This window comes from Drosophila hydei, unplaced genomic scaffold (assembly GCF_003285905.1).
Source record: "Drosophila hydei strain 15085-1641.00,03,60 unplaced genomic scaffold, DhydRS2 tig00000232-arrow-arrow-pilon, whole genome shotgun sequence".
Classification (NCBI taxonomy): domain Eukaryota; kingdom Metazoa; phylum Arthropoda; class Insecta; order Diptera; family Drosophilidae; genus Drosophila; species Drosophila hydei.
In genome coordinates this window covers 207,654-230,404 of record NW_022045690.1, presented here as the reverse complement: position 1 = coordinate 230,404, position 22,751 = coordinate 207,654, and the positions used below count along the sequence as shown (strand labels likewise).

General features: G+C 39.2%; 1 protein-coding gene across 1 annotated transcript in view; it reads left to right on the top strand.

Annotated features, from left to right (window-relative positions):
• The first annotated feature begins 2,272 nt into the window (after positions 1-2,272).
• LOC111597439 (sex peptide receptor) overlaps positions 2,273-22,751 on the top strand; it is a 54,504-nt gene continuing 34,025 nt past the window's right edge. The window contains exon 1 of the mRNA XM_030223524.1: positions 2,273-2,381. The gene's annotated coding sequence lies outside the window, so the exon portion shown is untranslated. The remainder of the gene's footprint in view (positions 2,382-22,751) is intronic.

Below are 22,751 nucleotides of genomic sequence, written 5' to 3'. Positions count from 1 at the left end.
GCCTAAGTATCTTGGTGTATATGAATATATACCCTGGGCAGTTATAGTTAGTCTATATCAATTCGATTCGCGCAGTTGTCAGAGTGTTAAAGTAGAGTATTGGCGAGTCAATAACATTCAATCACCCCCCTACGCTGTGTACGAATGCAACGGGCTAGTCTATTTATGTTCCATCTGCCTATCTGCAGCTGCTTGAGTATATTTTCGAGTAGAGCTTATGATTTGTAGTCAGGCCGTTGCTATGGCAAGTCAAATTAGAAGATTTCATCCATTATTGAGTGGTACTCACAAATGTTGCGACTGTCTGGAGAAAGTGCTGAAGCTGCTGGCAACAACATAAAACAATTGACAAAACATTTCCCAATAAAAAACGAAAAACTTCACAATGGCCAGCAGGAAATCAATTTAGCCGAATTTTACAAAAGAAATTTTCCGGGCCAGGCGAAGCCGAAAGAAGGGCGGGCTGCTTCACTTAAAGTCATTCAACTTGAGCCGAATCTGAGGTGAATTGAACTACTAATTGTTGCCCTTGCGACGAAAGGACGAATCACAGGAGCCAAGAAACGGCCAAGTTAACAAGGCTCACGAGGACAAAGCAACAATCAAATATGTTATACGTTATATATATATATAAATAAATATATATGTGGGTGTATATATATATACTCATAATCAAATAAGGACACAATCGAAATCATAACCACGGGGGAGCCAATAGCACACGAATTAATAGACACAACAAAGCTCATAAATAAATCCATGAAACTGATAAGGAAATTGCATTTGTGTAGGCGCAGCTCTAAAAATAGCTACACAAATTGTATATATATGTTATAAATGTATATATATATATATAATTAAATATGTGTGTGTATATATATATAATATAAGATATGGAATATGTGATTTGGATGTATGTGGAGCACGCATAAAAGTTAATGACTTTTGACATCTTTTGCTGCAAGTCAATGGCCAAAAGTCAGCACAAGAAATTAAATCAAAAAGCATAAAAACGGAGCCAAAAACAAGAAACAAAACCAACGCGCAGTTAAAACCATAAAACAAATTTTATATTGCACTTTCACTAAACCAGATATGACGAATATGTTGGGGAGTTTGTAAGGCGAATGTAAAATAGATATATAAAGTATTATAATAAAAAAATATATAATAATTAATTATGAATAAATAATATAAATAAAAAATTTAATTTAGATAAAATAAAACGAAGCAGAATTTTAAAAAAATATATAGTTTGCACATTGACAAATTCTAGAAAGCTCTTCAAATTAAGTTAACAATAGTATTAAAAAATATTATTTCATCAATTGTTGAATGAATTTAAAGGCAAAGAGCATTAGAGATTCGGTGCTTGCATAAACTCCAGAGCATTGCCAAGCTCTGATTGAGTGACTGACTTGGTTAAGAGGGAGCCAGCAGGAGTGAGTGAGCGTTTCGCGAGTGTTGCGGTAAAGTGTCAAACACCTAAAGCGAGCGGGTCGAATAGCAACAGCTGAGCGCAGACCCACAGTGCAAGAGGCCAAGTGGAAAACAAAGCGCTGTTCCCACCGCTCATATGATGAAAGGCATTCGCAACAGCGTGCCCAAGCAAGCACACCCACAGCAAATAGCAACAGCAACAACAGCAATGCAAACAGCGTCGCCTGCAGGGGCGATGTAAACAAAACGAAACGCGCAGACGCGCGGATAACATACTTTTCGGATAAATGGATAAAACAGCAGTTTCGGATAAAAAAGTGCTTGCCAGCTGGGAACAGCAGCAGCAGCAAAGGTATAAGCGCCAAAAGCAGCGACAGCAGCAGCGGCAGCAGCAGCAGAGGCAACGCTAGCAGCAGAGGCAGCAGCAGCAGCCACAACCAAAATCGTCGCCTAGAAAACCGTTTCAAATATAACCAACGAAATTTGTTTGTTTTGATTCAGTCGTTGCGGGTTTTTAAAGGCGAACGGACAGCCAGGAGCGAGCTCCTCAGCGCACAAGGCATTCCCATTCGGCATTAACATTAAACAAATAAACCAAAAGCTAACAAAAAAAAAAAAACAGAACAAAACCAAAAGTAAAAAAAAAAACATAAATATTGAAGTTTTTATACAAAGTGCGTAGCCAAAATTGATTTCTATTATTTTTTTTGTTTTTTTTTTTTCGGACGCACAAATGTGCCACATCAAGAAACTAGACAAAAATAAATGTTTATTTTTGTTAAACATTCGAGCAAATGCTAAAAAAACGAATTTATTCAAATTAGTAAAATAAATACAAAAACTAGACAATATTTTACTCAATTTTTTTTTGTATTTCTTTGGTGTTAAAGTGCAGTGCTTGATACAATATTCGAGGAGGAAACAGAAAGCGCTATTCACAGGTAAATTATTACGAATATTTTTCAAAAATGTTCCATAACAGCCGCAATTGTTTGCAGCTTAAACAATGGCTGTGTGTCGCTTCCTGTAAATATCTAACCCCGATGATGATATTTATGAAATCTTTAGACAACTATTTCCGGGCAGAGTGTGGCCAGGCAGTTAAAGCTCTCCATGCTTTGTCTTCAAAGCGGAAAGAAATTTGCCATTGGCTTTCGCACTATCACTATGCAAGGTAGACGCCAGTAGGCATTGTCTGCGGGCTAAAAATACAAACGTAGATACGCATCCAAACATATATCACATATATTCCACAGAAATATCGCCGCAAAAGCAACGAAATTCAATTAGTAAATGGCAAATATTTTTTTTTAATTAGGGTCTTTGTTGTTTTTTTTCTCTCTTTGTATTTTTTTTTTGTTTTATGGTTTTCAGTTTGTTTAAAAAACGTTTATATTAAAACCTTTTGAAAGGCATTTTCCACTGAAGCGCGCGCCTAGAAAGGTTTCTTAATTAAATTAAAAACTTTAATAAAAGAAAAGTTTTTATAGTGTGCAAAGTCGGCTGTATGTAATGTATGCAGGAACGTGCGGGCGCCAGTTTTTAATCATTTCTCCACACCTATGTGGCTTTTGTATTCTTTCTTTTTCTTTTAATTTTGACCAGCTTTATGGCTACATAGTGGGTATAAAGAGCGCTGTCTATACATGATGTGTGCATATTCTGCTTGACAGGTAGACAGCATCTACGCCGATATATATGCAGCGAATCACCAGATTATATAGTTCAAATAGAGCAATAGACGCCATTCATACACTGCTACATACATGTGAGGTCTGCTTATGAATATATACCTATTTTGTTCCCTTCAAGGTAATCCCCAAAAAATATCAGAAGATTTGCAGAAATCTTTTTTTTTTTTGTGATCCTTAGCTGCTCAATCGATCTCTAGCATCGTCCTTTGATGGGTCTCTACTGTTAGATTTAAAAGCAAAAAAGCAGCTTACATTAATTTATTAATATTTATTCATTAACTGAGCATTAAAACTGCCAAAATCGCCTAGAATAGAATTCGCGATACTCAAGTTAAACGGATGAAATCAGTAGGGGTTTATTCTGTTTCAAGATATATGCACGCTCTGTGTGAGTGCATAACTGTTAAAAATCTAAGTAAATGTATTAAAATGTTCCTTTTTAAGCCACCGTCAAGGGCTCTTGGCTGAGGCTTCTTTCAAGAGCATGGCATATGACGTCTATTATTTTATTTGTTCGTTAAGATCTACTTAATGAAAGAATAGCAAATTTTTAAATAAATTTTTATTCACTGCCGCAGCCGCTGGCACTGCCTGGCTCATCCACTTCATCTGCCGCCGCTGCTTGAGCTGCTGTTGCAACTGGCATTGGATGCTGCAACTTTCAGAGATTCGCGTATAGTTGACGAGCTGTTCGCAGGCCCCGAGCTGCCAGCGTTGTCCCAGTGAAATTCGCATAAGAAAACAAGTCTAAAATGCATGACGCAAATAATACAACTTATGCGCTCTTTTTTATTATATATTTTTTGCAGCCCTTACAAAAAAATAAAAAAAAATACAGCATTATAAAACAGAATCTTAGCTTGAAAACTTGCTTTGCAGAAATATTTGCTTGACTTTTCTCAGGGCTTCACTGCTCTGCTTTCGGCTCCATTAGCTAACTAAACTATGGTTAACTAAAGTCAACTTTTGATTGAAATCATACTTTTTTCAATTACCTCTTTACCTTTGTATGTTATCTGTGCTTTTAGCTGCGATGAATTCATTGTCAATGGAAAAGTTTTAAGATTTTTCAATTATTTTATTATTTTTTAAAAATGAATGAAACATCTCTCTTTTCTAAATTTATTTTTAAGTTTTGAATATTACTACATAAATATTTATTTTTATTTTTGTCTTTCAATTAAAATATATTTCAATTATTAACAAATTAATAAATATCTTTTTAAAGAATGTTACTATATATTTTGTATAGTATATTTATATTTTAAGGTTTATGTATTAATATCAAACTATTTTTTTGTTTTATTCTTTCAACTGAAAAATATTTCAAGATCAATTAATACATATATTTTAGTAATTTTGTATTATATTTTTCTCTAGTATAATATAATTTTAAAATTTATATATTAACTTCTTTTTCTTTTTTTATTATTTTTTTGTTTATATTTATAATTTACAGTTTTATAGTTTATATCAATTAAAATAATTTTGTATTGCTTGAAATTATATATTTTTTTATGTTTCAACATAATTATTTGACTATTATTTGAAATCCAGTCTAATCAATTTTTTACTAGTTCAGATTTAATTTATTTTTTATTTCAAAATATTTATTTACAACTCTTCTACTAACCGAATTTGAATACTGTCAGTGTCTATTCCTATAAGGGAATTTAAGTACTCGACTTGCGGGCGCGCTCTGCTTCGCTTAGAAAGTTTTTGCTCTGTAGCTTTTCGTGTCATGCAAAAGTGTGTAAAAGTGTCGAAAGTACACAGTTCATATGACAGGATGTTGCCCAGTTTCCGTTTAGTGCAGCGTTATATTTTACCCAGATGCAATCGTGTATTTTCATCGATTTTTGTGCCAGCGAGATCTCATTTAAATTATTTCTAATGCATTTGCTGGAAATGCGTTTACGTTGCAATTAGAACGAAGCAAGCTGCCCAAATCCAATTGACACGCTAGCTGAATGAAGACCAAAATTCAATTTGACTCGAACCAAACCGAATCGAACCGATCCGTAACGGAGTTCATATAAGTCGAGTAGCACACGTGCCGCACATTTAAATCAATACGGTCATTAACATTAATGAACCAAGTGGCATTAAACTGCTTGGCAGGACCTTCGGCATCCTCAACTCAGTTGGCCAAAGAAAGTAACTCGCCTAATAGCTACCAGCTAAATTAATAATACATGGTGAATACCCTGTAAAAGCTATAGCGAGAGAGAGTGCTACCAAGATATAGAGATATATAGATAACTATAGATAGATCCGTAAAGAGATACAAACTATACAACCTTATAGCAACTATTTATTCTATATATTCTATGCACAATTGGCAATAGTTGCCTTTGTCCTTTAATTACCACCTTCTATATATATCGAGACTCTCACTTATAGAGAAATATAAACCTAATAGCCGAAACAGCTTGCTTGCACACCTAACTTAAGTGTCTCAACTTCAAATCCCGCCCGTAAGCGCATCATTTATTGAAGCTTTGTCACAGGTAACACAACAAGAAAAATCAACAAATACCTGCATATAAACATTTGATTTTTGACCTGCGGCCAGGTCGCACGGCGCACAGAAGCTCAATGAAAAATGTAGGAATATCGAGAAGCAAAACTCGATTGCCAAACATATTTTCTTCTGTGTACTTCTTTCTTTCTTTTTTGTTTGCAAGTTTAACGCAAAAATGCAGCACAAAGGCGAAAAGTCGAAGAGTCGAAAAAGCAACTGGAAAATCCAGCAAAACCAGTGCGAAAAACCAAACTGAATTTAAGCAAAGCGTAGCCATAAGCAAACCCTTTTGTTGGCTGACCTTGACCCCATCCTATATCCCCAGTCCCAGTCTACTACACTCTGGGGGCGCGAATTATTGAAAGAAAAACATTAAGAAGAAATAACTTTAGCTTTTCTTGCCGCTCGGCTCATAACTTTCTTGCCAGTTTGCGGTCAGTTGTTGGCTTACTTGCTGTTAGCCATTTTATTTGTTGTTGTCGTTTTGTTGTTCGTGTTCTCTGCTCCCACAAGTGAGCCCCAAAGTGTGGCCATTGCTGTGTGTGCGTTTTGTCCCTACCGCTTTGTGTCCTGACCGGTTGCGTTTAATGGCACCTGTGGCTGGCGACTGCTAATCATGATTTTAATGACCTCCAGCAGCGGCTCAGCCGACCTGGCTGGGATGGATTTTGTGTTTACGAGCGGCCCGCTGAAAGGTTGCTGCTGCCGTTGCCATTGCCGTCGCCGTTGCCATTGCCATTGCTGCTGCTGTTGCTCTTGCCCACGGGTTGCAATTAATTTTTGAAATGCTTTACAACTTGGCCAACGCTGAAATTATAATTTAGCCAGTGGCCGCTGCCGGCCAACCTGCCGTTGATTGAGTGCTGAGTACATATTTAAGCTACAACGTGACAAATAGCCAAAAGCGAAGAACAAACTGCCTTAAAGTTTCTTCAGGGAACCTGGCTAATTGCAAATTTAAAAGTATGATTATTTCATAAATTGTTCAACAGCTGAAAAATGTTTTAAGCTCAGTCAGCCGCAGACATCGGCATTTAAATGACCTTCCATACTCAATCGCTGGCAGACTTTGCTTTCGTCTCCTGTCACGCTGCATTTTCGAATATCGAAGTTCAAGCTCTAAACGGCAAGCTTAAGCCGAAGAACTGACAATTGTGCAAGTAAAAGAGCATCGCCTGGGCATTATACTTGGGGAGATTGTCTATAGATATTAGAAATTTAAATAATATTCAAAAAATTGTTGCTTTAGCCAACTCCACTTTACTACCTCCCAACTCGATACTCCATATAGTCATGTAGTATAAGACATTTCCTACTTTCTGATCAGATATGTGAATCAATATAAATTTGAAAATATGTATAAAAAAATTACATATAAAAAACAAATCAGAGCTGCAAATCAAAAGTTAAGACACGAAATTGCTTTTTAGTTTGTTTGATTTGTAATCCTGATCTAGCCGCACTTATAGACATTTATATATATATATATCTTGACTATATGTATGAGTATTGCCTCATTAATTGCAAGGCATTTGCTCAAGCATATGGTGAAGGGCACAAAGTATGAGATTTACTCAATGGCATATCGTATGACAAAGCTCACACTGGAGATTGTTAAACATTGGATTCCTTTCTGGCAGAGCACCCATCCGTTGAGTTCCGTTTCGATCCGTAGTTGACGTGGCCTTGGGTAATATAATCGCCCGAAAATTCGACACCACAACAAACAGAGGGCAAAATATTTCATTTCAATAATTTCATTGTGTTGGCCGTTGGTCAGTGATTGGCCTCAGCTGCGCTTGGGCTTCGTCGTGGCTCATGGCATACCCGTGGCATGGATGACGTAGTTGCAGACGTAAGCATGGCTCATGGGCTCTGTCAATATTGGCACAACACTTTGTTTACTCTCTAGCAAAAAATGGAAGAGTACACACACGCACCCGCACACACACGCTGGAGAGAAATATGTTAAGTCGACAACATATTGAATTTGGATTTAGTATCGCGGTGCAGAATCGGCAGCTACTGATGTGTTAGTGGGTTTTTTCTGCTGGCCTTGTCCGAGGGGCAAGAAAAAAAGTTAACAGAGCGTGCAGGCTGCGAGGAAGTGAAAATCATGCCGACGCAAGTTCGTTGACATCTGCTGCGAAATGAAAAGATAACAAATGGAAGAGAGAGCGAGAGACGCGCCGCGCAACCAGCCTCCAGTTTAGTGGCTCCGTCATGCGATACCACATCAACAACCGCCGGGCTGAGAAACTTATGTAAATGTATTCAGAGGCAATTACGATCCAAACAATAATCACAAGGCAGCGCACGACAACAGCTGGCCAGCTGATGCTGATACGTTCGGGGAGCGAGCGAGCAATAATGAAAAGAAAGTAGTTGAAACGCTCTTAGCCAAGCAGCCCATCAGTTCCTTTGATGCCCCAAGAAATGGCCCCAAGGTACGCACGGCAAACATACAGCAGTCGTAGAAATATTGTGCAAACAATGAAAGGATTCCAGCCAGGCATTCCTTTGCCGCCTGTCGTTCTGCTGCTTCGAGTTCTAATTTAGCTGCCAGCTGGCTGTGGCCTGTGCCTGCAACAGGTTATCTGCTGCTGCTGCTGCTGCTGCTGCTGCTACTGCTGCTTCTCTCCATCCATCAGGCAGCTGCGGTCGAGAGGATGTCGGAGTCTGCGGCAGTCTTAGCCCTCTGGGATGTGGCTTTTCCTTTTTGCCTCTGTGCAGAACGTAATTTAACACTCTAAAACAGTAAAGCAAACACACGGAAAGTACTCTAAATACTTGCAGTTGCCCTGAAATACTTGAGGCGCCTCTTAAATCATGGCCAACTATTTCAGCAATTTAAGAAATCTGCCAAATGCTTGTGGAAAGGTTCAGCACAAGTCAGGAATTGAGTGAAAAATGTCCGACCTAACAAAGGCTGGCAAGCATTTTTATCTACTCTATATATAGATGGATTGCAATGTGAATATGAGTGTGTGGAAGGTAAAATATAATCCAGTCTATTATGGAAACTATTTATATACTGCTTATCAAGCTGAGTACTTTCAGATCTTTAAAGTGTGCCAGAGCCTTCGTAGCTGTAGTCTATTAATATTAAATTGATATGAAATAGAACTGTCTACTACTTCATGCTTTTTCACAGGAGCTCATTGAATCTTGTAACTATCAATCGCTTCAAGTTGATTTAGTATGCTTGGTTAATTATACTCGATAGAATTTTGGTCTGGTGCAATGTTTGTTTATTTGTATGAGCTAAAATTGTATGCTCCCTTAGGCACTTGAACTTTGGTCGCAGCTGATATTATTAGGTATTTGAATTTTACCAGTAACTTGCATACATCCTTATTAAAGATATCTGAAGAAGGAACTTAAGCAATGTGTTGTGAGAGACATATAAATTCATAGAGCCTTGCATTAATCGAGACATCAGATCTTTCATGCAGCTACTTCAAACCCTTTTGTCATTTGCATTTAACATGCCATTCATAGCTGGAAGCAACTGTCTGCTTAGAGTATTGCCGGTTCGTTTTGTAGTCGAATTTCCTTTGAATTTCCGCATTGCTTGGAACTGAGCATATGCACATAAATTATTAAGATTATTTACTCGCATGATGACTTATTGCGACTGCGAACTCTTTGTCTACAGCCGGATCTGGTTGCGTGGACCAAATGCAATTGGCAAGCACAAAGGACAGCTTCATTGAAATTTCTGATTATGTAAATGTGAGTTCATGAAAGAATATGCCAAAAGTTTCAAGTTCCGAGTTGAATGCTGAAGCAATTCGGTTTGATTTGCAAACATTTGTTGCTGCCTGAGTAATTTATGTGCTGGCTTTTGTAATTTATATCATTGGCATATGCTATGCACAGGTATTTACATATGAAACAAAAGTAACAATAGAGCTGGGCTATAAACATGATATATATATTTATATTTGTGTGTGTGTGAGTGTGTGTGTGTGTGTGGGGGTATGTGTTTCTGTTAGATACACAACAATTTATATTGGCAAATATTTGCGATCAAAAGTTTTGACTAATAACTGCAATTACTTACGTCTTCACGCACACAGACACACAGACACCTGCTCGACACACCTGTGCTAAATTAAACACCTGCTGCGCGTGGGGCAGAGAGTTTGCCACTGGTAACTACAAAACGTAAGGCAACGCAACGTTTATAAATCACAATTCTTGTTGCGCGCATAATTAACACATCATTAGACAGACTTCTCTCTCTCTCACTCTTTCTCTCTCTCTTTCTCTCTCTGTCTCTCTGTGTGCGTGTGTACATTTCGGTTATATTTAATAATTCTTGCAACTTAATTAGATGCACAACACAAATCAAAATGGCAAAAAAACATTTACTAATTGCTAATTAATTATATACGTCTCACTGCAAACATCTTCAGTTACGCATACGCAGCGTTAGCCCAATATTCATAAGTAATTAATGCATTAAGTTGAATTTGTATTGAACTTTCTTCTTCTTTCTTCTTCTTCTTTCTTTTTGCTGCCGAGCGGTTTCTGTTTAAGTATTTAAAGAATGTTAATATTTCTTTCGAGCATATTTTCCATTAAGCACTCAACTCGTTCGATATGGTTTATTTCGTGGCTTTTTTATTGTATATTTTTTTAGGTCACTGCTGAAAGACTTATTGTCGACACATATAGTCCACACGTGCCGCACAATTCAGCGAATCACACAATCAACAAAAAAGAAAATGGCTTGAACAGATTAAATTCAAATTATGATGAGTTTTCTGCCTCTAGTGTTTCTGGGTCTTGCACATCAGTTTATGTCTCGAGAGCACATAAAACAAATTTATTTTATTTACGAGTCCTATAAAACACAATGTATATGAACCGATCTAGATGTGTGTAGGTTAGCTTTATGGCCATATACAGATGAGGCGCACAAGGTATATTGGTGTTTGGGCAGGGCGTCTGCCTGAAGTTGAATTGAATAATTTGCTTGAGCTTTTCGCTTATGGAGCTGCGATCAGTGAGATCTCCAACAGAAATTCTTGCTCTTGAAGAACATTAGTGTTCACTCTGCAACATATTATATAGCAAGTCGCTAAATGTTCACGCTTAAACTTGACATTGACGGCCAGTTCCTGCCGCCGTCAAGTTGACTGCAGGTGATCATTGGGGAATTCACGACTATCCCCAATGTTAACACCATTCAGAGAATATGAAAGAGAAACAAAGGAATAGGCATAAGTTATTATATGAGATTATTAATTGCAAGATGTCAGCATAGATCGCTTTCAACTTGAAAGTGTGGCCAATCGGGCTATAATCATGCTGTTAGGTGCGCCCTTCATACTTGCCTTGGCTTGTTATAGGCATTTGCATAACCTTATGATACCCCGTTTTGGCACATTTTTAATGGGTATAGGGACATAAAAGTGCCACAAACGAGCACACACAAGGAAAAATACTGCTGTAATTGAGCACTGCGGCCTGGTTTATGAGCTGTGTTGTTGTTCCTGTTGTTGTTGTTGCCGCATGTGCATCCATCAATTTTATTTAATCATTTATATAATCAAATTTACTGATTATGTAAACACACTTGTACAACAGAGCGCGTTCTTACCTTATGGCTGCTTAAACATAAATACATATCTAAATAAATAAATATATATATATGATTATATTTACATATATATATATATATATATATATATATATATATATATATATAATATATATATATACGTATCTATAAGTGTATGTGTGTATGCTTATGCATATCATATATCATATCTATCGCATATTGATATGCGCATTTTTGGCTGCCACTGTCTGTCACTCTGACTGGCGCACGCCCATAAAAACCGCCCACACTGATATAAGGCACGCACACAAATCAAAGTGCGAGCTTGTTGTGCGGCTGATGTACCCTGCTATAAGAAATATGCACTAAAAATAAAATATTGGGTTCTTATATAAAATGCTAGGGAAGCATTTAAATATCTATATATGAAATGAAGTTTTAGACAGACTGTTGCAGCGATAGCTGCATCGATCTATACTTTGCAAGCATTTATTACAGGGTATACACATATTCACGACTTCCTTGATCATTTTTGTGGACTTTCTTGTTAGCTGGCAGCTCGTTGCTGCTGTTGCTGTTGCTGTCGCATGTGTTCTGCGGACCCTTTTTATCGGCAACTTTATCGACAGCAGTTGTTTCGACACCTAAAAAATGTCCTTTGAATTTAAGCATTCGATTTTGCTGTTGCCTTCGCTTCTTTGTGGGCCATTTGATGTTTGATTATTGTGCTTGTCGGTTACTGTGAAATGTCGTAAGAAAAATCTTTTGCTATTCGCAAGACAACAATAAAGACGCCATCACCGTGCGAAATTCCTGCCGCATTTGTTACGCAAACGTAAATACTAATTAGATTGATGGCTTTAATGTGAATTAATTGTCATTGCTTCTTGCTTATTGTTGTGATTGCTTATTGTTTAATGTGCTGCCACAGCTTATGGCAGCTGGCAAATGCGTTTGTTCAGCTAATCGGACTGCAGCGTAGAACATGTCTCGGCTTATTGGCTGGTCAACAGCTTTGATTTATTGTCGATGTGCGCCCTGTTTATGGCCAATGTGATTTATGCATTGAGCCACTGCTTTGGCCATCAATTCAGTCTAAATATATATATATTTGTATTAAGCCAATTGGCTTATCACTCGACTGATTTCGTATGCGAGGCGAGAATGCAGAAAGCCCACTTAATTAATAAGCGAGTTAAACGCTTAAGCCGTAATTAAGCTAAATAGTGTTATTAAGTGCATAAACGGACTAAGGCTGCATTATGCAAATTGCTCTAATTGCCACTTAACCATTTTAGTGTTCCTCTAGAATGACTAAGTGAAAGAGTTACTCGGAAGGGTGGCTCGAACGAGTTGCTCGAAAAGTTTGCATGCTATCAAAACCTGGATCCTGGAGAGTGAATAGATACTAGTGACTTGTGAAGAACTAAGCATCAAATAGTTTGTATTCAATCCAATTTAATGGACTTGAATATATGTTCTAGCTTTAAGAAGTGCTGCAGAATGTCGCACTCCAGAGAGTTGAAATTCAGCTAATACTATATTTGCTTAGCTGAAGCAATGACAATATGCAATAAACGATAAGTCGAAAACAATAAGCCATAAACAATATAGCAGACTGCGGCACTAACTGGCTGAGGACGCCAGGCTATGCGGCAGCCTGGGCCACATGGCGTATGTGTGATATTTGTCGCATGGCTCGCTGAATGTTGTGTGGACGTTGGCGGCTTAAATGTATAACAAAAGCCACTAGCCAGCGAGCAGTGCACCCAAACACTCACACACACACACACACACACATTTATTATATATAGTACGTATACGCCGTGCGGGCCGGGCCGGCTGCCGCTTAGCCACATTGTTGCTTCGCCGCTTTGTCGCCTCGCGTAATGAATACTCATTATAAACAGAAATATACTAGAAGTGCTGGCAATCTTGAGCCGCTGTTTCATCTGGCGCTGACCTTGTGGCAAGCTGCGTATACGTAATGCGCGAACTTTCATTGATTTTATGAGCTGCGTACACAGGTGCCTGTCATTTTTATGATGCTCGAGCGCAACTATGTTGTTATGTGCTAATGCTGCTGGCATTGTAGTTATCACAGCATTAAGTATGCCACACTCTGTGCCCTGCTGAACTCGCTTTGCCGTTTGGGTATTTTAATTTGTTTTCATAAACTTGCGCACGCAACTTGTTTGTCTTTTTATCAAAGTTATTAAGTTTACTGCATAAAACTAAGCTCAGTGTCTCCCTCTGCCGTGTCGCTCACTCACTCTCACTCTCTCTCCTCTCTCGCTTTCTCTCTGTGTGTGTAATAAAGTATAAAAACTTTTGGCCAGAAACTTGTCGACTGGGCAGCCACAACTTGATTAAGACTTAGTGGTACTAGCTGCTGCCTAAATGACGTTCATGTTAATGATGATGCTGCTTAAATTATGTCATGCCAATGCCAATGCCTCTCTCAGAACGTATCCAAGTAAAACTTCTGTCGAGCATTTAAATTTTAATGACAAAAACTGATACGCAAAGGCAAAGACATTTGATTGGACGCTGAACAACAACAACAAGAATAATAACTAAGGAATTTATGTTGCCACGGCATTGGAGGCTCATTAAAATACAAAAACAAAAAGTAAACCAACAACAACAGCAACAAAAGTAAACAAAAATAAATAAAATAAAGGAAAATACGATGGAAATTTACAGGAGCGCAGCAACATTTGAGTAGCTGCTGCCCAGAAGGCAAGTAATGAGTATTACGAATATTATAGCTGAACAAACATCAAAAAAAAAAAAAAAGACAGACAACCCACACACCCCGCACACACCACCACACATAGCCAGTTCATATATTAATTTGTGGGTTGGCTGGCAAAAGTTTTATGCGGCATGGCTTCAATTATGTTTTGTAGTTGTTTGGGCCATTCCCAGCAGTAAAACTGTGCGTAACTGCAACAATTTTCGGCTTCTTTTTCCTTTATTTATTCAGTTTGTCTTTACGGCCACTCCCCAGGCAAACGCCGACTCACACACAGAGAGACAATTAGCCACGCCAATTAGTTGCAACATTATTATTTTCCACAATTATTCGACTTAGGTAGAAAAAGTAAGTAGCTTATGAATAAGCACACACACATACATACATTCATACGAGTATATGCATATATACATTGTATTCCAACTGTCGAGACTCTCTCCCTCTCGCTCTCTTTATCTTGCTCTCCATCTCATTTGACTGCCTTTATAGCCATCTGTATTGGGCATTGTAAAACATTATGTGCGTGGCTTATTAAAGGCAGCTTCAGCTTTTGCCCACAATTTGCATACGCACCCCAAAACACACACGCACACACGCACACACGCACTCATTGCGTATACGCAACGCATAGCAAGTTTTATGCTGTGACAGCTTCAAATTTTGCGACAGGCTTTCTGTCAGCTATTCTCGTCAGTTTATTGCTGTCGCTTTTTATTGCAATTGAGCGACATTTGTTGCGTGTCATTGTCAAAAAGGTACAACTAGCACTTCAAGTTTTATAACTTGTAGCCATCTCTACATGCATATCGTTATCAAGCTCAAGAGCTGCAGCCGTAAAGTAGGCAACACTTTTCGTCGAACCAGCTGCCAAATGTCGATAAATCGCCGACATAAAAATGAGCTGCTCTGCGAACTTAATTGGTTCTCCACTCACACACACACGCACACTGTTCATGTCTTCTGCTGCTTGGCCTGAAAAATTTCAATTGGCAGCCATAAAAATGGCATTTTAGATCAAATGAGAATCTGAAATTAAATTTACCTAAAATTGAATTTATTTTGCTTTATTTTCTATAATTTATAACCCAATTACACATTACAACAAAGTCTGTCATGCATTCATTATGACTGTTTGTTCATGAATTTATAATTGGCATTGAAAGGTTTTCGTTAAAAGGTTTAAGCAACTGCGAATCAGATTAGCTTAGGTGCGAATAAAGTCTTTCTATTTAGTTACAGCTGAGTTTTTAAAGGAAAAGCTAATATTCTTTGATATGGTTTCAATTTCCTTGACTTTGCTTTTAGCTTCACATTCCTCAAGCCCACACAGACATATTCAGTTAAATACTTTGTATAATCTTATTAATAAAATTTGAGTTCTTCTTGTAATTGAATCAAAGATGAAGTCGTGCACGTAATAAGAAGCAGCATTATGTCAATTTTAATTATAAAAATCTTTTAGTGTCTCTCTCTCACTCTCTGCGTAAGCTAAAAAATAACGCAAAAATACTTGAATGAATTATGGTACTATGCAGAGAAAGGAATATCAAGCGAAAGCATTTCTGAGAATCTCTTTGTGACTTGTCGAGCAGCGTCGCATCAAATAGTATACGAGACAAAAGCGTATTATACTTTTAAACAACATTGACAGCTCATGTTTTTTAATGTTGGCAAATAGATAGGTTTATTATAAAATGCCGCAGTGTGCACACCAAGCGAACAGCTTCTGCTGCTGTTTAGCGTGTTTATGCGTGTTCGCTGGCTAAGCAGATAGCCGCTATGCAATGCAAATGTTATGGCTACAGCAATCCATTCTTTACTACCATTTGACATTGGTCTTAGCAGACTGTAACCACCTTGCACTCCTCTCGCTGCTGCGCCAAAGTCTTGCAGCCTGACGAACTTGCATACATTACGTATACGCACTGCTGGCTGCGCGCTGTTTTAATATATTGCGTTGGCTCTAGTGCGCTCTGTTTTCTTAGAGCTGCTGCTGCGACTCTAATGCCAATTGCCACGCGCATTATACACACATATATATATATATATAGATATGTATTTACATATATTTGTGCAAGAAAATATTATATATGTACGTATTGCCCAGCAGGCAGGGGCCAGCAGCAGCAGCGCAAAACAAGCGTATAAACAATAAAAAATACTTTTAAAAAATTGTTCTTGCTTTGCTCCGTCTCTATTTTTTTTATTATTATCGTTTAACAAAAGGGACTCGAGACCTGAGATTTGCATTGGCGAGTCGTCGTTTATTTAGAAGTTGACTTCACTTGTATTCAAGTTGCCATAAAAATTAATGAACTTCAAGGGCCAGCACAAGAGCATTCACAATCACAGTCACAGTGACTGCGACTGCGACTGTGACTGCGAGGGCTGAGAGTCAGCGAAAACATTTTAGCTGCTACATAAGCCAGATGAGCACTGGAATTAAGCTAATACAAGAGTAGCCGACTATGGAGCAGCAGCAACAATAAAACATTCACATTCACATCCCAGGCGGGGCGCCCAGTCAAGCAGTCGCCCAGTCGCCCCGACCAGCACATGAAAAACAATTGAGAGGAAACACTTGGGGCCAAGTGGAAATGCAGCTAAATCCTTGCAAAGTTCCTGCAACGGAAGCAGAAGCAAACCAGCTGAAAAATTACGCACAACTTTGAGTGGAAGCGCTGTTAAATGAGCGTGTGGCCGGCAGCAACAGCAACAGCAACAGCAACAGCAACAACAAACAACATCAACAACAATAGTGTTCAAGTGCGTCTGGGCTGCAGCTGCAGCAGTATTTTGTAAGCTGTGTGCCACTTAAGTGCCAACAAAAAGCAATTGAAGCTGATTGGCACAGATAAGGCCAAGAATGAAACATTTTTCCGTTCGCTGAATAAATTGGCTGAGCAGCGCGCTTAATGTAGGCTCTCATATTTAATACCCTACAGCCAGGCTAAAGCTACGAGATATATCGATTAATTGAGTCATATAGAATCGCAATGGCCTGCTGAAAGCAACCAGTTTAAATATTTGCAGAGAATAGAGTATATATTTAAAATATATATAGTTCTGAAATGCAACTTGGGTATGGCTACAATATGGTTTCATACTTTGGCCTGTCTACTTCATATTCTGTTCGATTTCTACTTGTTACAGGGCACCTCGGAGTCAATCATTCACGACTTACTGCTGCTTATGGGCATCCTTTTGTATGTTGTGGCTGAAACAATTGAGCTTCTCAAAATCAATTGAATAGCTGAGTAACAATAACAGCGTACAATTTCGTTCTGTTCGCTTTGCCATTTGCCATTTGGCCGAGACCCTGAGACCGGAGACCGGGGACCGGGGACCCCGCCGACGAGTGCGAGTAAACAAATTCTAGTTAAATTGAACAGCATAAAAATATGTAAATTCCTTTGGTTCTTTTTGTTTCCAATGCTGACATAAAATGTCTATATGCGGCAAGAGCGACAAGACAGAGCGAGAGAGAGCGACAGAAAAACAAAGGGTGTGACAGAGAGACATGGAAACAAATACACGATATGTGGCCGGGAAACAAGTGGTGCGTAAAACTGATGACGCGACACGTTGACAATCGACATTAGATATGTATAACAACAGTCGCAGCCACAGCAGCAATAATCACAACAACAATGGAAACAACAGCCAAAGGCTGTCATTAAAATGTGCGTCAGCGACATTACGAAACGAAAAATGCGGCTTTTTGGCTGTTAATAATAATCACACACACACACGCACACACACGTACATACATATAATTAGATAGAAGAAATAATGAAGATTGGCTCGTTGCCTAAGCGAATGCAAATTATGCCTTTTGCTAGGGTTCTTTTTGATTTATAGATCTGACTGACTGTCAAAGTGAAAACTTAATTTAACATGCTGTTAAATGACAGGCAGTTAATGTCAGAAGATAATTTCAATTTGCCGTGAGGCTGCTGGCAGCTGAAGCTACAATAGTTCTATGACTGCCTGTCAAAGATAGCAGGCACTTTAACATGGTTAAATATGCTAACAAAGTGAAGTCAGCTAACATTCAGTAACTTCAGCCTGTTGTGCCATTAATCTTGTGCTGGTCTTCTTGACGTGTAGCTAAATTGGGGCAAACAATCATTTGAACAGCTTCTGAACTTAACAGTTGAGTTAGGTAGAAGCATAACATAACATACACAATTTTTTTACATGCTGTAAGCTTGTGCAATCAGCCAAAGTTAACAGTCACTAACAAGTGTTGCTAAGTAGAATGCAGCTTGAATTGCAACCAGGCTGAGGCTAGTTTATAGTTGAGTTACTATCTTATCAGGCATTGATAGTAGCTAATATTTGATAGCCTTGATAAGTTGTGGCATGTAAAACTTTTCCAATATTTCCGAATTGATCACATTGCAGACATATTCATATTCTATATGCATCAAGTCGCCTTCCAGTAGGCTACGCATGTTGGGCGCAAAGTTAGTTCTCGACTTTGCCTGAATGATGTCAGAGATATTTTGTAACTCGGCAACGCGTAAATTTGGCTGGAGACTGCACACGAAAGGGAGATTTCTGTGTCACCTACAGGCTCCAATGGGCTTAATTTATAGTTAGTATCCGATACATTCATCTTGTTGGCTAGTTGCTCACATTTGCTCGCCCACAGTTCGTATACTTATTTTATTTTTTTGGTTAGAGTGCCATGTGCTGTTGTGGTGTGCTCCAAGGCTATAGATATACATAAATGTATGGCCAGCTAGTGCGGTAGTCTGGCCGCCCACTCAACGAGCAGATGCTAACTGGGGCACGCCCAACAACTTAATCAAAGGCAGGGCCGCTGTCGAAAACAAGAGAGCGAACAATAAGACTAAAAGTAATACAAATACCGATGCGACCATGGACAGTTAACACCTTTTGTAGCGGACTGGCAGTCTAAGGGGCCAGGGGCAATAGGTAAGGGGTTGGACTACGGGGTCAGCCAATGGTATTGGGGTCATTACAGAAACCTACCGCTCCACTGGCCATAAGCCGTTACCCTCTGCTCGGTCGCCCGGCTTCTCATTTATCAAGTGGCAAACAAACAAACGCGCGCCCATTGTTATTATTGGCATTATTGCAAAATAAACGTGGGGCCACAGACGCCTGGCGACCTAACTGGCGCACAGATACAAATTGCTTTATTCAAAAATATTCTGTCGTGTAATTTAGCCTGTCACATTTGCCAACGCCCCCAACATGGATATTGATGATAGCGTGACCACAAACCTTTCCGCTTTTCTGCCAAACTGAATACATTGATTGTTATTCTGGCTATACAAATAAATTATCAAAAATTATCCAATTGCCAAAGGCCAGACAATCGAAGCGCTGGCTAATCATATGAATTCTTATGGTGCCTAATGCTTGACCTCAGTGATATCGTTAAGCTGCTCTCGAAGTTATATGTGACAAAAGGTAAAAGAAAACTGCGTGTACGCTGGCCGTATCTAACACCAGATGCTCTCTATGCCTCTAAGCGAATCGACTCTTCGTTCGGCTCTTGCCAAGCAAAGAGCAGTCTGTAGTAGCTAGAAGCTTGGCCGGCATATGCCTAGCAACACCTAATCTTCGAGAATATCGCATTCGTATCCCTTTTCTATCTGACAAGAGAGAGGAGAGAACATTATAGAAGCTAACACTTCATTGGCAGTAGGGCATAGAACGGGATACTATACCTGTGCCACCTTCTAGGCACTCATTCATTCGTTTGTCTTTTGCTAAGTAAAGAATATTCTGTAGAAGCAGGCCTTGCACTCACCTAGAGCCATATGTCTTGTATCCAGGCTCACTACTTGACGGCGTGCTTTTACCCCTTTGCTCTGTTCGAATCAATTAACGAATGAGACGCATCGTCTGAAGAGCAGCTTCCAAAAGCTGTTACTACCTCCGCTTGGCTATCTTTTAAGCAAGGAAAGAGATTTGTGTAGTTAGCATAAAACGGAAGTATAGATAGATACATCGCATGTTCCATAGCAAATAAACTTTCTCTAGAGCTCAACTTTTGACAGAAAATGAGAGTTCTGTATAGGTCACGTTTGCTGCTGAATATCCATTATTAATTCATTGCCATTATTCAAATCAAAACAATGAAAGCTGCACCTAATAAACATTTCAATACATTTACATTCAATAATACAATAACTTAAATATCTTACATATCTCTCGCTACAGCATTGCCCGAGCTCATTGAACGAATTCTCAGGGAAACTAAAGTCGCATTTGGTCAGCTCGTTTTCCTGTACGAATGAATTAAGTGTTTTATTTGGAACAGGTTTCTGTTTTCTTTCTTGCATGTCTTATTGCTTTGTGTCTTTATTTATTTGTTTCCATTTTTATTTCATTTTATTACATTCTGGGCGCATAAAACATTAAGCATACGTACCGTGTGCCGCCTTTGCATCAATTGAGACATTTAACAAAAGGCCGACGCAGCCATTTACCTTTTTCGGCTACCCATGTATGTGGGTCCGGGTGTGTGTGCATGTGTAATGTATGTATAGCAGGCCCTTTCCAGGCGCAACGCACAGTGGTCTAAACTGTATTTGCCCGGGGCAAATCAAACTTTCACCGTAATTCTTAACAACTTATTGAGAATGTTGCAAATGCTATTTGATTTATTTACGATTTCAGAGCACTGTGCACAGACAAAAAATGCTTCCTTACAGTTTCGTGTCAAATTCTGTGTGAGCTGCTCATGCATACGCAGCTATGTGTGCGCCTTAAGCACTGTCCAGCGAAAGGGTCGTGTCTGCCCCACCTCTGCAACTGACTCTTCCTGGCCACTCCACTGCGTGCAGAGCAAGTTGGACAATTTTTGGTTTATTTTTATTTATTTTTTTATATATATGTATGCGTACATTTCCTTTGTTGGTCAATTTCTTTGCTGCTCGTTGAACGCTCGTTTAGACATCGTTTTGTCATTCTGCTACAGCAGTGACCCCGAACCTCCAGCTCCTTTCTGTTTATAGCAGCCAGCTAGCCAGCAGCTGCCCAGTCACGACGGATGGAGGGAGCTGAGTGCTGGACGTGTGCCTGAAATGTCAAACCCTTTTCAAAAATAGTCAGACACGCCAGCCAAATTTTGACCAGACTACAGTAAGCGAAACGCATCGTAAATTTTCGGCTCGTTCTGCTAGCAATTTGCATACGCGCCTCTGTCACTGTGTGTGTGTGATAAATAAAATTGTATTATTAACACATTCGAAATGCCAGGCAACGCTTGGTCAAATGTTGCTAATGGGAGCAGGTTAAAAGATGCGTGCGAGCTCCTGGCTGCTCATGTGTCTAAGTAGATGTGCGCGTGCTGGCGCCTAATAGCCTTTCATTCAAATTGTTTACTTGTCAGCCTCTGTTGTCTGTCTGTTTGCCCAACAGCTCCATCAAAACGCAGCGTCTGCATATTAATCTTCAGTGCACACAGATTTCATAGCACGAGCCCTGTACAGCTGTAGCCAACTGGATATGTTGTCACCCAAGCCAAGTTACTTGTCTATCTTTCTATCTGCTTGCCTGCCTGCCTGCCTGCCTGCCTGCCTGCCTGCCTGCCTGTCTGTCTGTCTATCTATCTATCTATCTGGTTGTCTGTCTGTCTGTTTCTCTGTCTGTTGTGCTGTCTAGCTGCCAGCTTCTATATAATGCACCGACCTCTTGTCCAGTCGACAGTCAAGGGAGTGCAATTACTTTCATGTTAGGGCATAGCATATCAAAGCCAACGACCAGCGAGAAGGGCGCGAGACGCAAAGTAGCTATCGCAACACCAAACGTTTCCAATGAAATTGCGAAAATTCCTTTCCAAATGAAGTGGCCAAGTGACGGCAGCCTTTCAAGTTCAAGCTCAAAAGTTGAACTCATACATAAAGCTGAAGATGGCCCAATCGACTTGAATCAACACTTATGAACTAAAATATCAAATAAACAGTTAAATATATAATTTGATTAGATGATATTAATAATTATAACTGCCCTGACAGCATCAGCGCTCAGCTGAAGCTAACAGCAAACAATCTATGTGAGTTCACTTCAATGACGACTAAATCAGGACAAAGGCTTTTCATCTATTGGCTTTGTTCTTCAAGTGTTTACACAAAAGTCTGAACAAATATATAATAAATATATATAGTATATATATAAAGCAGCTTATATCAATTTGCTAATTAAAGAAAATGTAATATTTATAATAAATGCACAGAAAAATGCCAGCTGCTCGACGGGTTTATACCCTTTAGTTAAGTTATAGAGTGCAAGTACTCCGACGTTCATCCCTCACATCAGACTCGTTTCATCATTTGTACTCAGGGAAATTGTGGAAAAAGGTAAAATGCAGTCAAAAGGATTTCCAATCACTCAATTGAATAGCATAACGACCGACGACAATATCGAGGCAAAAGCCTTACAATCAGCAGAGTAGCCTATAGATATATACGAGTCCTTGGGCTGGAGCTTAGATAATTTTACAACTGCTGTCAGTCTCTGCTGTGGTTGTCAGGCAACAGGCAGCGGGCAACAGGCGGTGCATTGCATTCCCAGCGGGCGGCTGCGGTTCCAAGAGGATACAAGACATTGTCAGGATCAAAATTGTGAGCTTGAGTGTTGTTTGCTTTAAGATTGTGGGTTTTGTGGCAATTTTTTGCATGTTTATGCGAATGTCCTCACATTGACCCTCATTTGTGAAAGGGTCGCGCATATTTATGTGTATGTGTGCTCGCAATTAGTAGGCAGCAGCAGCAGCCGCAG